This window comes from Vulpes vulpes, chromosome X (assembly GCF_048418805.1).
Source record: "Vulpes vulpes isolate BD-2025 chromosome X, VulVul3, whole genome shotgun sequence".
Taxonomy (NCBI): Eukaryota; Metazoa; Chordata; class Mammalia; order Carnivora; family Canidae; genus Vulpes; species Vulpes vulpes.
The window spans coordinates 45,230,293-45,242,386 of NC_132796.1; the positions used below are offsets into that span (position 1 = coordinate 45,230,293).

The window sequence follows — 12,094 nt, forward strand, 5'->3', positions numbered from 1 at the left end:
TCTGCACGGGATTCTTCCTGGATGGAAAGGCACTGAGCAAGGAACTCGGGCAGAAATGCAGGAGGGGCAGTGGAGCCTCCAGGTTCCCGGGGTCACTAACAGAGGAACTGATCCTGCGGGAGAGCGCCACACACACCGCGGGCAGAGCTCAGTAAAGGGCTGGAGGGCGCCTGGCGGGGCCTCAGGGGAAGCTCAGCTGCGCCCTGCTGCCTTCGGGAGCCGCAGTCCCAGGAGCGCGATTCTAGCAGCCCCCGCCCCGGATCCCAGGGCACTGAGCTGACACAGCCTAGGATCCTACATTCCGCCTAAACATTCCGGAGGAGGGGAGGGCCCAGGACAGCAAGGACACTACTGCCACCGGGCGACCCCAGGCTATGCAGATCAGCGCCCCCCGTCCCCGGGATCATCCAGGGCAGTGCCCACTGGGAGACTGCTGTAGTTACTGTCGGAGCTGACTCCAGGGCTGGAGAGCTGGCCACGCCCAGTGTTGTCATCCCTCCTGGTGTCACCCTGTCCCTGGGATGTAGCAGGACCGCCAGGGAACAGGGGCCTCACAGGATAACAGCTCCCACTGAGCCCAACACCTGGCAGGGGTAGGGGCAGCGCCCACAGGTACACACACCTGACAATCAGCACAGCATGCCCCTTCCCAGCTGGAAGGACAGGAGAAGAGCAAGTTCTTGACTGAGCAGTGCTAGGAAGCTCCAGGGGGAGTCAAGGGACTTACAGTATATAGAAGCAGAGGATACCGCCTTGTTTTTTGTTTTGTTTTTTCTTTGTTTTTTTTTTCTTTTATTCTTCCCTTTTCCAGTACAACTCATTTTCAGCCACTCTGCACTGAGCTAAATGACTAGAAAGAAGAACTCACCAGAAAACACAGAATCAGAAACAGTACTCTCTGCCACAGAGTTACAGAATTTACATTAAATTTGATGTCAGAAAGACAATTAAGAAGCACAATTCTAAAGCTCCTGGTGGCTCTGGAAAAAAGCATAAAGGAATCAAGAGACTTCATGACAGCAGAATTTATATCTAATCAGGCTGAAATTAAAAATCAATTAAATGAGATGCAATTCAAACTGGAGGTCCTAATGATGAGGCTTAATGAGGTAGAAGAAAGAGTGAGTGACATAGAAGACAAGGTGATAGCAAGGAAGGAAGCTGAGGAGAAAAGAAAAAAAAAAACAATTAAAGACCATGAAGAAAGGTTAAGGGAAATAAATGACAGCCTCAGAAGGAAAAAAATCTACGTTGAATTGGGGTTCCAGAGGGTGCCAAAAGGGACAGAGGACCAGAAAGTGTATTTGAACAAATCATAGCTAAGAACTTCCCTAACTTGGGGAGGGAAACAGGCATTCAGATCCAGGAGAGAGATTCCCCGCCCCCTAAAATCAATAAAAGCCTTCAACACCTCGACATTTAAGAGTGAAACTTGCAAATTCCAGGGATAAAGAGAAAGTCCTTAAAGCAGCAAGAGACAAGAAATCCCTAACTCATATAGGGAAAAATACTATATTAACAGCAGACTTCTCCACAGAGACCTGGCAGGCCAGAAAGGGCTGGCAGGATATATTCAGGGTCCTATATGAGAAGAACATGCAACCAAGAATACTTTACACAGCAAGGCTGTCATTCAGAATAGAAGGAGAGATAAAGAGCTTCCAAGATAGGCAGAAACTGAAAGAGTATGTGACCACGAAGCCAGCTCTGCAAGAAATACTAAGGGGGATTCTGTAATAGAGGAAGTCCAAGGGAACAATCCACAAAAACAGGGACTGAATAGGTATCATGATGACACTGAATTGATATCTTTCAATACTAACTCTGAACGTGAATGGGCTTAATGATGCCATCAAAAGACGCAGGGTTTCAGACTGGATAAAAAAGCAAGACCCATCTATTTGCTGTCTACAAGAGACTCATTTTAGACCTAAGGACATCTACACCCTAAATATAAAAAGGTTGGAGAACAATTTACCATTCAAATGGTCCTCAAAAGATACAGGAGTAGCCATCATATCAGAAAAATTAAAGTTTATCCAAAGACTGTTGTAAGAGATATAGCGGGACACTATATCAAATTTAATGGACCTATCCAACAAGAGGATCTAAATATCGTGAATATTTATGCCCCTGATGTAGGAGCCGCCAAGTATATCAATCAATTAACCACCAAAGTTAAGACATACTTAGATAATAATACACTAATGCTGGGAGACTTCAAGACGGAACTTTCTGCAAATGAAAGCTTTTCTACGCACAACATCTCCAAAGAAACAGGAGCTTTAAATGATACACCAGACCAGATGGATTTCACAGATATTTACAGAACTTTACATCCAAACACAACTCAATACACATTCCTCTCAAGTGCACATGGAACTTTCTCCAGAATAGACCACATACTGGGTCACAAATCAGGTCTTAACCAACACCAAAAGATTGGGATCATCCCCTGCATATATTCACACCATAATTCTTTGAAACTAGAACTCAATCACAAGAAGAAATTTGGAAGAAATCAAACACGTGAAGGTTAAAGAGCATCCTGCTAAAAGATGAAAGGGTCAACCAGGAAATTAGAGAAGAATGAAAAAAAAATTCACGGAAACTAATGAGAATGAAGATACAACTGTTCAAAATCTTTGGGATACAGCAAAAGCAGTCCTGAGAGGAAAATACATTGCAATACAAGCATCCCTCAATAAATTGGAGAAAACTCAAATACACAAGCTAACCTTCCACCTAAAGGAAGAGGAAAAGAACAGCAAATAAAACCTACACCCAGCAGAAGAGAGTTAATAAAGATTCAAGCAGATCTCAATGAAATAGAGACCAGGAGAACTGTGGAACAGATCAACAAAACCAGGAGGTGGTTCTTTGAATTAATGAGATAGATGAACCATTAGCCAACATTGTTAAAAAACAAAAGAGAAAAGACTCAAGTAAATAAAATCACCAATGAAAAAGGAGAGATCACAACTGGTACAAAGGAAATACAAACGATTTTGAAAGCATATGATGAGCAGCTATACGCCAATAAATGAGGCAATCTAGAAGAAATGGATGCATTCCTGTAAAACCACAAATGACCAGAACTGGAACGGGAAGAAATAGAAACCTTGAACAGGCCGATAACCAGGGAGGAAATTGAAGCAGTCATCAAAAACCTCCCGAGACACAAAAGCCCAGGGCCAGATGGCTTCCCAGGGGAATTCTATCAAACGTTTAAAGAAGAAACAATACCTATTCTACTAAAGCTGTTTGGAAAGATAGAAAGAGATGGAATACTTCCAAACTCATTCTCCGAGGCCAGTATCGCCTTGATTCCAATACCAGACAAAGACGCCACCAAAAAGGAGAATTATAGACCAATATGCCTGATAAACACAGATGCAAAAATTCTCAACAAGGTACTAGCCTATTGGATCCAACAGTATATTGAGAAGATTATTCACCATGACCAAGCGGGATTTATCCCCAGAATGCAAGGCTGGTTAAACACTCATAAATCAGTCAGTGTGATAGACCATATCAACAAGAGAAAAAACAAGAACCATATGATCCTCTCAATAGATGCAGAGAAAGCATTTGACAGAAGACAGCATCCATTCCAGATCCAAACTCTTTAGGGTGTAGGGATAGAGGGAACATTCTTCAGCATCTTAAAAGCCATCTACAAAAAGCCCACAGAAAATATCATTCTCAATGGGGAAACAGTGGGAGCCTTTCCCCTAGATCAGGAACATGACAGGGATGTCCTCTCCCAGCACTGTTATTCAACATAGTAGTAGAAGACCTAGACTCAGCAATCAGGCAACAAAAAGAAATAAAAGGCATTCAAATTGGCAAAGAAGACGTCAATCTCTCCCTCTTTGCAGATGACATAATAGTGTACAGAGAAACCCCAAAAGACTCCACCCCAAGATTGCTAGAACTCATACAGCAATTCAGCAGTGTGGCAGGATACAAAATCAATGCCCAGAAGTCAGTGGCATTTCTAGACACCAACAATGAGCCTGAAGAAAGAGAAATTAAGGTGTCAATCCCATTTACAATGGCACCCAAAAGCTTAAGATACCTAGGAATAAACATCACCAAAGAGGTAAAGGATCTATACCCTAAAAACTACAGAACACTTCTGAAAGAAATGGAGGAAGACACAAAGAGATGGAAAAATATTCCATGCTCCTGGATTGGAAGAATTAATATTGTGAAAATGTCAATGCTACCCAGGGATACTTACTCATGCAATGCAATCTGTATGAAACTACCAAGGACTTTCTTCAGAGAGTTGGAACAAATCATCTTAAGATTTGTGTGGAGTCAGAAAAGACCCCAAATAGCCAGGGGAATATTAAAAAGGAAAACCAGAGCTGGGGGCATCACAATGCCAGACCTCAGATTGTACTACAAAGCTGGGCTCATCAAGACAGTGTGTTCCCGCACGAAAACAGACACATAGGTCAATGGAACCGAATAGAGGACCCAGAAACGGGCCCTCAACATATGGTCAACTATTATCTGACAAAGCAGGAAATATTATCCACTGGAAAAAGGACAGTCTCTTCAATAAATGGTGCTGGGAAAATTGGACAGCCACATGCAGAAGAATGACACTAGACCATTCTCCTACACCATACACAAAAATAAACTCAAAATGGATGAATGATCTAAATGTGAGACAAGAATCCATCAAAATCCTCAAGGGGAACACAGGCCTTTTTGAACCTGGTGACAACAACTTAATGGAAGATACATCTATGACGGCAAGGGAAACAAAAGTAGAAATGAACTATTCAGACTTATTCAATGTATAAAGCTTCTGCACAGCAAAAGAAACAGTCCACAAAACTAAAAGACAACCTACAGAATGGGAGAAGATATTTGCAAATGACCTATCAGATAAAGGGCTAGTATCCAAGATCTATAAAGAACTTATTCAACTCAACAGCAAAGAAACAAACAATCCAATCATGAAATGGGAAAAAGACATGAGCAGAAATTTCACAGAGGAAGACAAAGACATGGCCCACAAGCACATGAGAAAATGCTCCGCATCTCTTGCCATCAGGGAAATACAAAACAAAACCACAATGAGATGTGCCCTCATACCGGTGAGAATGGTGAAAATTAACAAGGCAGGAAACAACAAATGTTGGAGAGGATGTGGAGAAAGGGGAACCCTCTTGCACTGTTGGTGGGAATGTGAACTGGTACATCCACTCTGGACAACTGTGTGGAGGTTCCTCAAAGAGTGAAAAATAGATCTGCCCTATGACCCAGCAATTGCACTGCTGGGGATTTACCCCAAAGATACAGATGCAGTGAATCCCCGGGACACCTGCACCCCGATGTTTCTAGCAGCAATGTCCACAATAGCCAAACTGTGCAAGGACCTCGGTGTCCATCGAAAGAAGAATGGATAAAGAAGATGTGGTATATGTATACAGTGGAATATTAATTACTCAGCCATTAGAAATGACATATACCCACCATTTGCTTCAATGTGGATGGAAGTTGAGGGTATTAATTATGCTGAATGAAGCAAGTCAATCGGAGAAGGACAAACATTATATGGTCTCATTCATTTGGAAAATATAAAAATAATGAAAGAGTGAAAGGGACTAAAGGGGAAAGGAGAGAAATTGAGTGGGAAATATCAGTGAGGGTGACAGAGCTTGAGTTACTCCTAACTCTGGGAAATGTACAAGGGGTGGTGGAAAGGGAGGTGGGCAGGGCTTGGGATGAATGCCTGACTGGCACTGAGGGGTGCACTTGATGGGAGGAGTACTGGATGTTATGCTATATGTTGGCAAATTTAACTCCAATAAAAATATACAAAAAATAGTTCATTCCTTTTATTGCTGAGTAATACTCTGTGCAATGGATGTATCATAGGTTGCTTAGCCACTCATCTGTTTGAAGGACATCAGGGCTGTTTCTAGTTTTTGGCTATTACCAAGAATGTTGCTATGAGCATTTTTTATACGGAATTTTGGCAAATATTAATTTTTATTTATATGGTGTAAATGCCCAAGAGTAAAATGTCTAGGACGTACAGTTACTGTATATTTAGTTTTTAAGAAACTACCAAACTGTATTGCAGAGTGGCAATGTCATTTTATGCTTCCAAGAAATAGACATGAGTATAAGTGCTCCAGATTCTCCACACCTTCACCAGCATTTGGTATTGTCATTATTATTTTGTTATTATTTTGGCCGGTTTGGCAAATATGTAGTGCTAGTTCATTGTCATTTTAATATGCTTTCCTAATGGCTAATGGTGTTTGTTATCTTTTTAGAGATTATTTGCTACATTATATCCTCTGCAGTGACATGGCTGTTCATGTTTTTGTCCACTTTCCAGTTGGCATATATACTTTTTAACTTTGGTCTCTTGAGAATTCTTTATATATTCTAAATACTAGAATATATAATTTCCTTTGTCAAATATATGGTTTGAAATACATCCTCCCAGACGGTAGCTTGTCTTTTCAATTTTACATGGGCTTTCACAGAGCAAAAGTGTTTAATTTTGATGAGGTTCAGTTTATCAATTTTTTTCTTTGTGGATCATGCTTTTGGTTTCAAGCCTAAGGACTCATTTCCTACCCCGAGATTTCAAAGATTTTGCTATCTATTTAAAATTTTTGTTATTGCCTTATGTTTTCCTTTTATGTTCATAATTTATCTTTTAAAATTTTTTATAGGAGTTCAATTTTCCAACATTTAGCATAACACCCAGTGCTCATCCCGCCAAGTGCCCCGCTCAGTGCCGATCACCCAGTCACCCAAACCCCCCCGCCCACCTCCCCTTCCACTACCCCTTGTTCATTTCCCAGAGTTTAGGGGTCTCTCATGTTTTGTCACCCTCACTGGTATTTTCACTCATTTTCTCTCCTATCCCTTTATTCCCTTTCACGAATTATTATATTCCCCAAATGAATGAGACCATAAAATGTTTGTCCTTTTCCGATTGACTTATTTCACTCAGCATAATACCCTCCAGTTCCATCCACGTCGAAGCAAATGGTTGGTATTTTTCGTTTCTAATGGCTGAGTAATATTCCATTTTATACATATACCACATCTTCTTTATCCAATCATCTTTCGATGGACACCGAGGCTCCTTCCAGTTTGGCTATTGTGGACATTGCTGCTATAAACATCAGGGTGCAGGTGTCCTGGCGTTTCACTGCATCTGTATATTTGGGGTAAATCCCCAGCAGCGCAATTGCTGGGTCCTAGGGCAGATCTATTTTTCACTCTTTGAGGAACCTCCACACAGTTTTCCAGAGTGGCTGCACCAGTTCACATTCCCACCAACAGTGCAAGAGGGTTCCCCTTTCTCCACATGCTCTCCAACATTTGTGGTCTCCTGCCTTGTTAATTTTCCCCATTCTCACTGGTGTGAGGTGGTATCTCATTGTGGTTTTGATTGGTATTTCCCTGATGGCCAGTGATGCGGAGCATTTTCTCATGTGCTTGTTGGCCCTGTCTATGTCTTCCTCTGTGAGATTTCTCTTCATGTCTTTTGCCCATTTCATGATTGGATTGTTTGTTTCTTTGCTGTTGAGTTTAATAAGTTCTTTATAGATCTTGGATACTACCCCTTTATCTGATAGGTCATTTGCAAATGTCTTCTCCCAATCTGTAGGTTTTCTTTTAGTTTTGTGGACTGTTTCTTTTGCTCTGCAGAAGCTTTTTATCTTGATGAAGTCCCAATGATTCATTTCTGCTTTTGTTTCTCTTGCCTTCATGGAGGTATCTTGCAAGAAGTTGCTCTGGCCAAGTTCAAAAGGGTGTTGCCTGTGTTCTCCTCTAGGATTTTGATGGATTCTTATCTCACATTTAGATCTTTCATCCATTTTGAGTTTATCTTTGTGTATGGTGTAAGAGAATGGTCTAGTTTCGTTCTTCTGCATGTGGATGTCCAATTTTCCCAGCATCATTTATTGAAGAGACTGTCTTTTTTCCAGTGGATAGTCTTTCCTGCTTTGTTGAATCATAATTTGTTTTGAGTGAACTTTTATATAATGTGTGAAGTTTAAGTCATGATTTATTTTTTGGACCTGTGGAAGTTCTGGTGCTAGTTGCTCTAGTACCACTTGTTGAAAATGCTATCCTTCTTCCATTGAATTGCTTTTGCACTCTTGTCAAAATTCAAGTCAGCATTTTTGCGTGAATCTATTTGAGGATTCTTGAACTAGTCCACTTATGCAAGTGTCTATCCCTCAGCCAACACCGTACTGTTTTGATTACTGGAGCTAAATAATCATATACCAATAATATATGAATGTATTGGTAGAATAATTCCTTCCACTTTATTCTTTTTGAGGAGTTGTTGTTGTCTTGAATAATTGTAGCATATTTTATTACATGGTAATCTTTTCATTTAAGTTTATTCTTTTCTGGATCATTGTTGAATCAGATGCAGTTGAAAGAAATAATACACAGAGAGCCCAGTTGCCATCTGCTCAATTTCTTCCAATGGTAATATCTCACAAAACTATAATATAGTGACAAGGATATCAACCTTGATATAGGCAGGCTACAAAACATTTCCATCACAGGGATCCGTCATATTACCTTTATGATTTGTCTCCCTCTGTAGTTTCATCTTGTTTAATTTTTCCCTCTCTTCCTCTGTGCTCCTGTATTTTGTTCCTTAAATCCCACATACGAATGAAATAATATGATTTATGAGTCATCATGCCTTCCCATTTGTAAAATTATGATTCTTATACTGGCTATTAGTTTTAATTAGTTTTAACATGGCAGCATACTAACAACATTTTCCAGCTTTTTTGAGATATAATTGACATATAACAAATTGTGATTAGTATAAGCTTTTCAATTTGCTCCAGATTGTAAATTGTAAGTGGAATGAAGCATCATTTCCAGTTGATAAACATACTCACAGATAATGTGATATCTCTTAAATTAAGATGTGTCAATTAAGCCAATAAACAATGGCAATAGGAAAACTATTGATAAACTATAACCAGGGAATGTTCATCTTAATACACACACACACACACACACACACACACACACACACACACATTTTTTAAGCAAAAAGACAATTATTTGAAGGAGGACAAATGGTAACCAGCTACCAGGACTCTCTGTCGGAGTACTTTTTTAAAGCCCACAATATAACTAGAAAGATGAAAAGAAGAATAGAGGAGAGTTTCAGTCCTATAGGAAGATATCCTAATAGCCTGTACCAAGGTCATAACTTCTGATCAAGAGATTATAAAAGCCATAAATAAAATCATCACCATGGGAAATGACAGACAGTGACTTTGAATACACAAGTAGAAAGGATATTGGTAAGAATAAGCGTTCTGTGCCTTCAGGCTTTGGTGGATAGTTGGATCTCCCAAAACACAAGCAAAGACTAAAATCCAAATGAAAATTACTGTGAAGAAATAAAATAACTTTACAAATAAATAAAATAAAATAAAATAAATAACTTTACATATCAAAAGTTTGGTGGCTTTAGAGAAATTCAGGTAATAATTTGTACATGCTATCAAGAAAGCTGGATGATACAATAAGCCATAAGTAAAGGAAATAGTTTCAGTAAATAGGCAGATGTGGTATTTAGTGCCTAAAAGTACAATATTCCCTGAGATAGAACATAATGGACATGTTTGCCAAAAGTAAAGACCAATGAATGCTAGTGAGATGCAAAAATAAACCATAACATTTTGATAGGTGTTTTTCTTTCTCATTCTAATGTGAGCATCTTTAATAACATACTCCCAAGTATAGAGTTAACACTTAGGGGCTGGTTGGTTTGATGTAACTGGCACTGAAAAGCACAGTTCTTTGAAGAAAAAGTCACCATATTTTCTTATTAAATTTCATGAAGCCTCATGAAATACAGAGAATAAAACAGTTTCATTTTATTTTTCATCCTCTGCTTTCTCCAATGGGTCTTTTTTGGTTGATAATCCTTACGTTTCATTTAGGTTTTACTGTCTTCAATTATCTTACTTTTAGCTCCTTGTCTGTCATTTGGCTATACCAAAATGCCGGGTAAGTTCCGAGTCATTTGCACAACCGTGGACCAATGTAGAGCGTTTCCATCTAAATGAGTCTTCACCAGCAGGCCAGCTGTGTGTGGTCACTTCTGGAATGCGGAGGGTGGGCCCTGCCACCAGAGACCATTTGAAGCATAGCAGCTCACACTGGCACTCAGCTTCCTTGACGCTGGGCTCCTGACCAGACAAGTTGTGAGATTGCCACCCAGGCAGTTGCAGCAAAGGGCCCTGATTGACTGCCAGGGAGAAGGCAGGAACCCTATGGGTCTGCTGCTCTGCTCCGCAGCGCCCTGTGCTCTCCCTGGAGGAGGAGCCAGAGGACAGGGTGGCAGAGCTGCCAGCAGTGTCTGAGGGCTTGTGGCCAGGAGGTATGGGCATAGGTGCCAAGCTGAGCGCTGATTTTGTGTCCTCAGACCTGACTGAAACTCATTTCTTTTTGCTTTTCTTTTTGTTTGTTTGGTTCTGTGTGTGTCTGTTGTAGATTTCTTGGCATTTTCTTTATTTTTTAATTTAAATTCGATTAGTATAACACCCAGTGCTCATCACATTACGTGCTTTCCTTAATGCCTGTCACTCAATACATTTTCTATATAGACAATATTATCTACAATTAGGGGCAGTTTTATTTCTTTTCCCATCAATATGCTTTTATTTAGTTTTATTATCTCATTTTAAGGGCTAAGTTTTGTTTTGTTTTGTTTGAGCAAGAGTAGAGAGATCAGACATCATTTCCTTCTTTTCAAACTTCGTTGTAGACAGCCTTAGCTGTAGGGTTGTTTGTTTGTTTGTTTGTTTGTTTTTTATTTTTTTTATTTTTTTGTTTTTTGTTTTTTTTTTGTTTTTTTAATAAATTAATTTTTATTGGTGTTCAATTTACCAACATACAGAATAACACCCAGTGCTCAACCCGTCAAGTGCCCCCCTCAGTGCCCGTCACCCATTCACCCCCACTCCCCGCCCTCCTCCCCTTCCACCACCCCTAGTTCGTTTCCCAGAGTTAGGAGTCTTTATATTCTGTCTCCCTTTCTGATATTTCCCACACATTTCTTCTCCCTTCCCTTATATTCCCTTTCACTATTATTTATATTCCCCAAATGAATGAGAACATATAATGTTTGTCCTTCTCCGATTGACTTACTTCACTCAGCATAATACCCTCCAGTTCCATCCACGTTGAAGCAAATGGTGGGTATTTGTCATTTCTAATGGCTGAGTAATATTCCATTGTATACATAAACCACATCTTCATTATCCATTCATCTTTCGATGGACACCGAGGCTCCTTCCACAGTTTGGCTATTGTGGACATTGCTGCTAGAAACATCGGGGTGCAGGTGTCCCGGCGTTTCATTGCATCTGAATCTTTGGGGTAAATCCCCAACAGTGCAATTGCTGGGTCGTAGGGCAGGTCTATTTTTAACTCTTTGAGGAACCTCCACACAGTTTTCCAGAGTGGCTGCACCAGTTCACATTCCCACCAACAGTGTAACCCGAAGACTGTAGTGAGAGATGAAGAGGGACACTATATCATCCTTAAAGGATCTATCCAACAAGAGGACTTAACAATCCTCAATATATATGCCCCGAATGTGGGAGCTCCCAAATATTTAAATCATTTAATAACCAAAATGAAGAAATACTTAGATAATAATACACTTATACTTAGTGACTTCAATGTAGCTCTTTCTATACTCGATAGGTCTTCGAAGCACAACATCTCCAAAGAAACGAGAGCTTTAAATGATACACTGGACCAGAGGGATTTCACAGATATCTACAGAACTTTACATCCAAACTCAACTGAATACACATTCTTCTCAAGTGCACATGGAACTTTCTCCAGAATAGACCACATACTGGGTCACAAATCGGGTCTGAACCGATACCAAAAGATTGGGATCCTTCCCTGCATATTCTCAGACCATAATGTATGTTTGTTTTTTAAATGTTATCAAGTTTAGGAAATTCACCACTGTCCTAAATTTCTGAACGTTTGTACTGTGACTTGGTGTTGGATTTTGTCAGTAACCTTGTGTGTT

At 40.0% G+C, this 12,094-nt stretch overlaps 1 pseudogene; it reads right to left on the reverse strand.

Moving 5' to 3' along the window:
* Positions 1–381: 381 nt before the first annotated feature.
* Positions 382–9,859, reverse strand: LOC112912373 (probable G-protein coupled receptor 160; annotated as a pseudogene).
* Between the last annotated feature and the right edge of the window lie 2,235 nt (positions 9,860–12,094).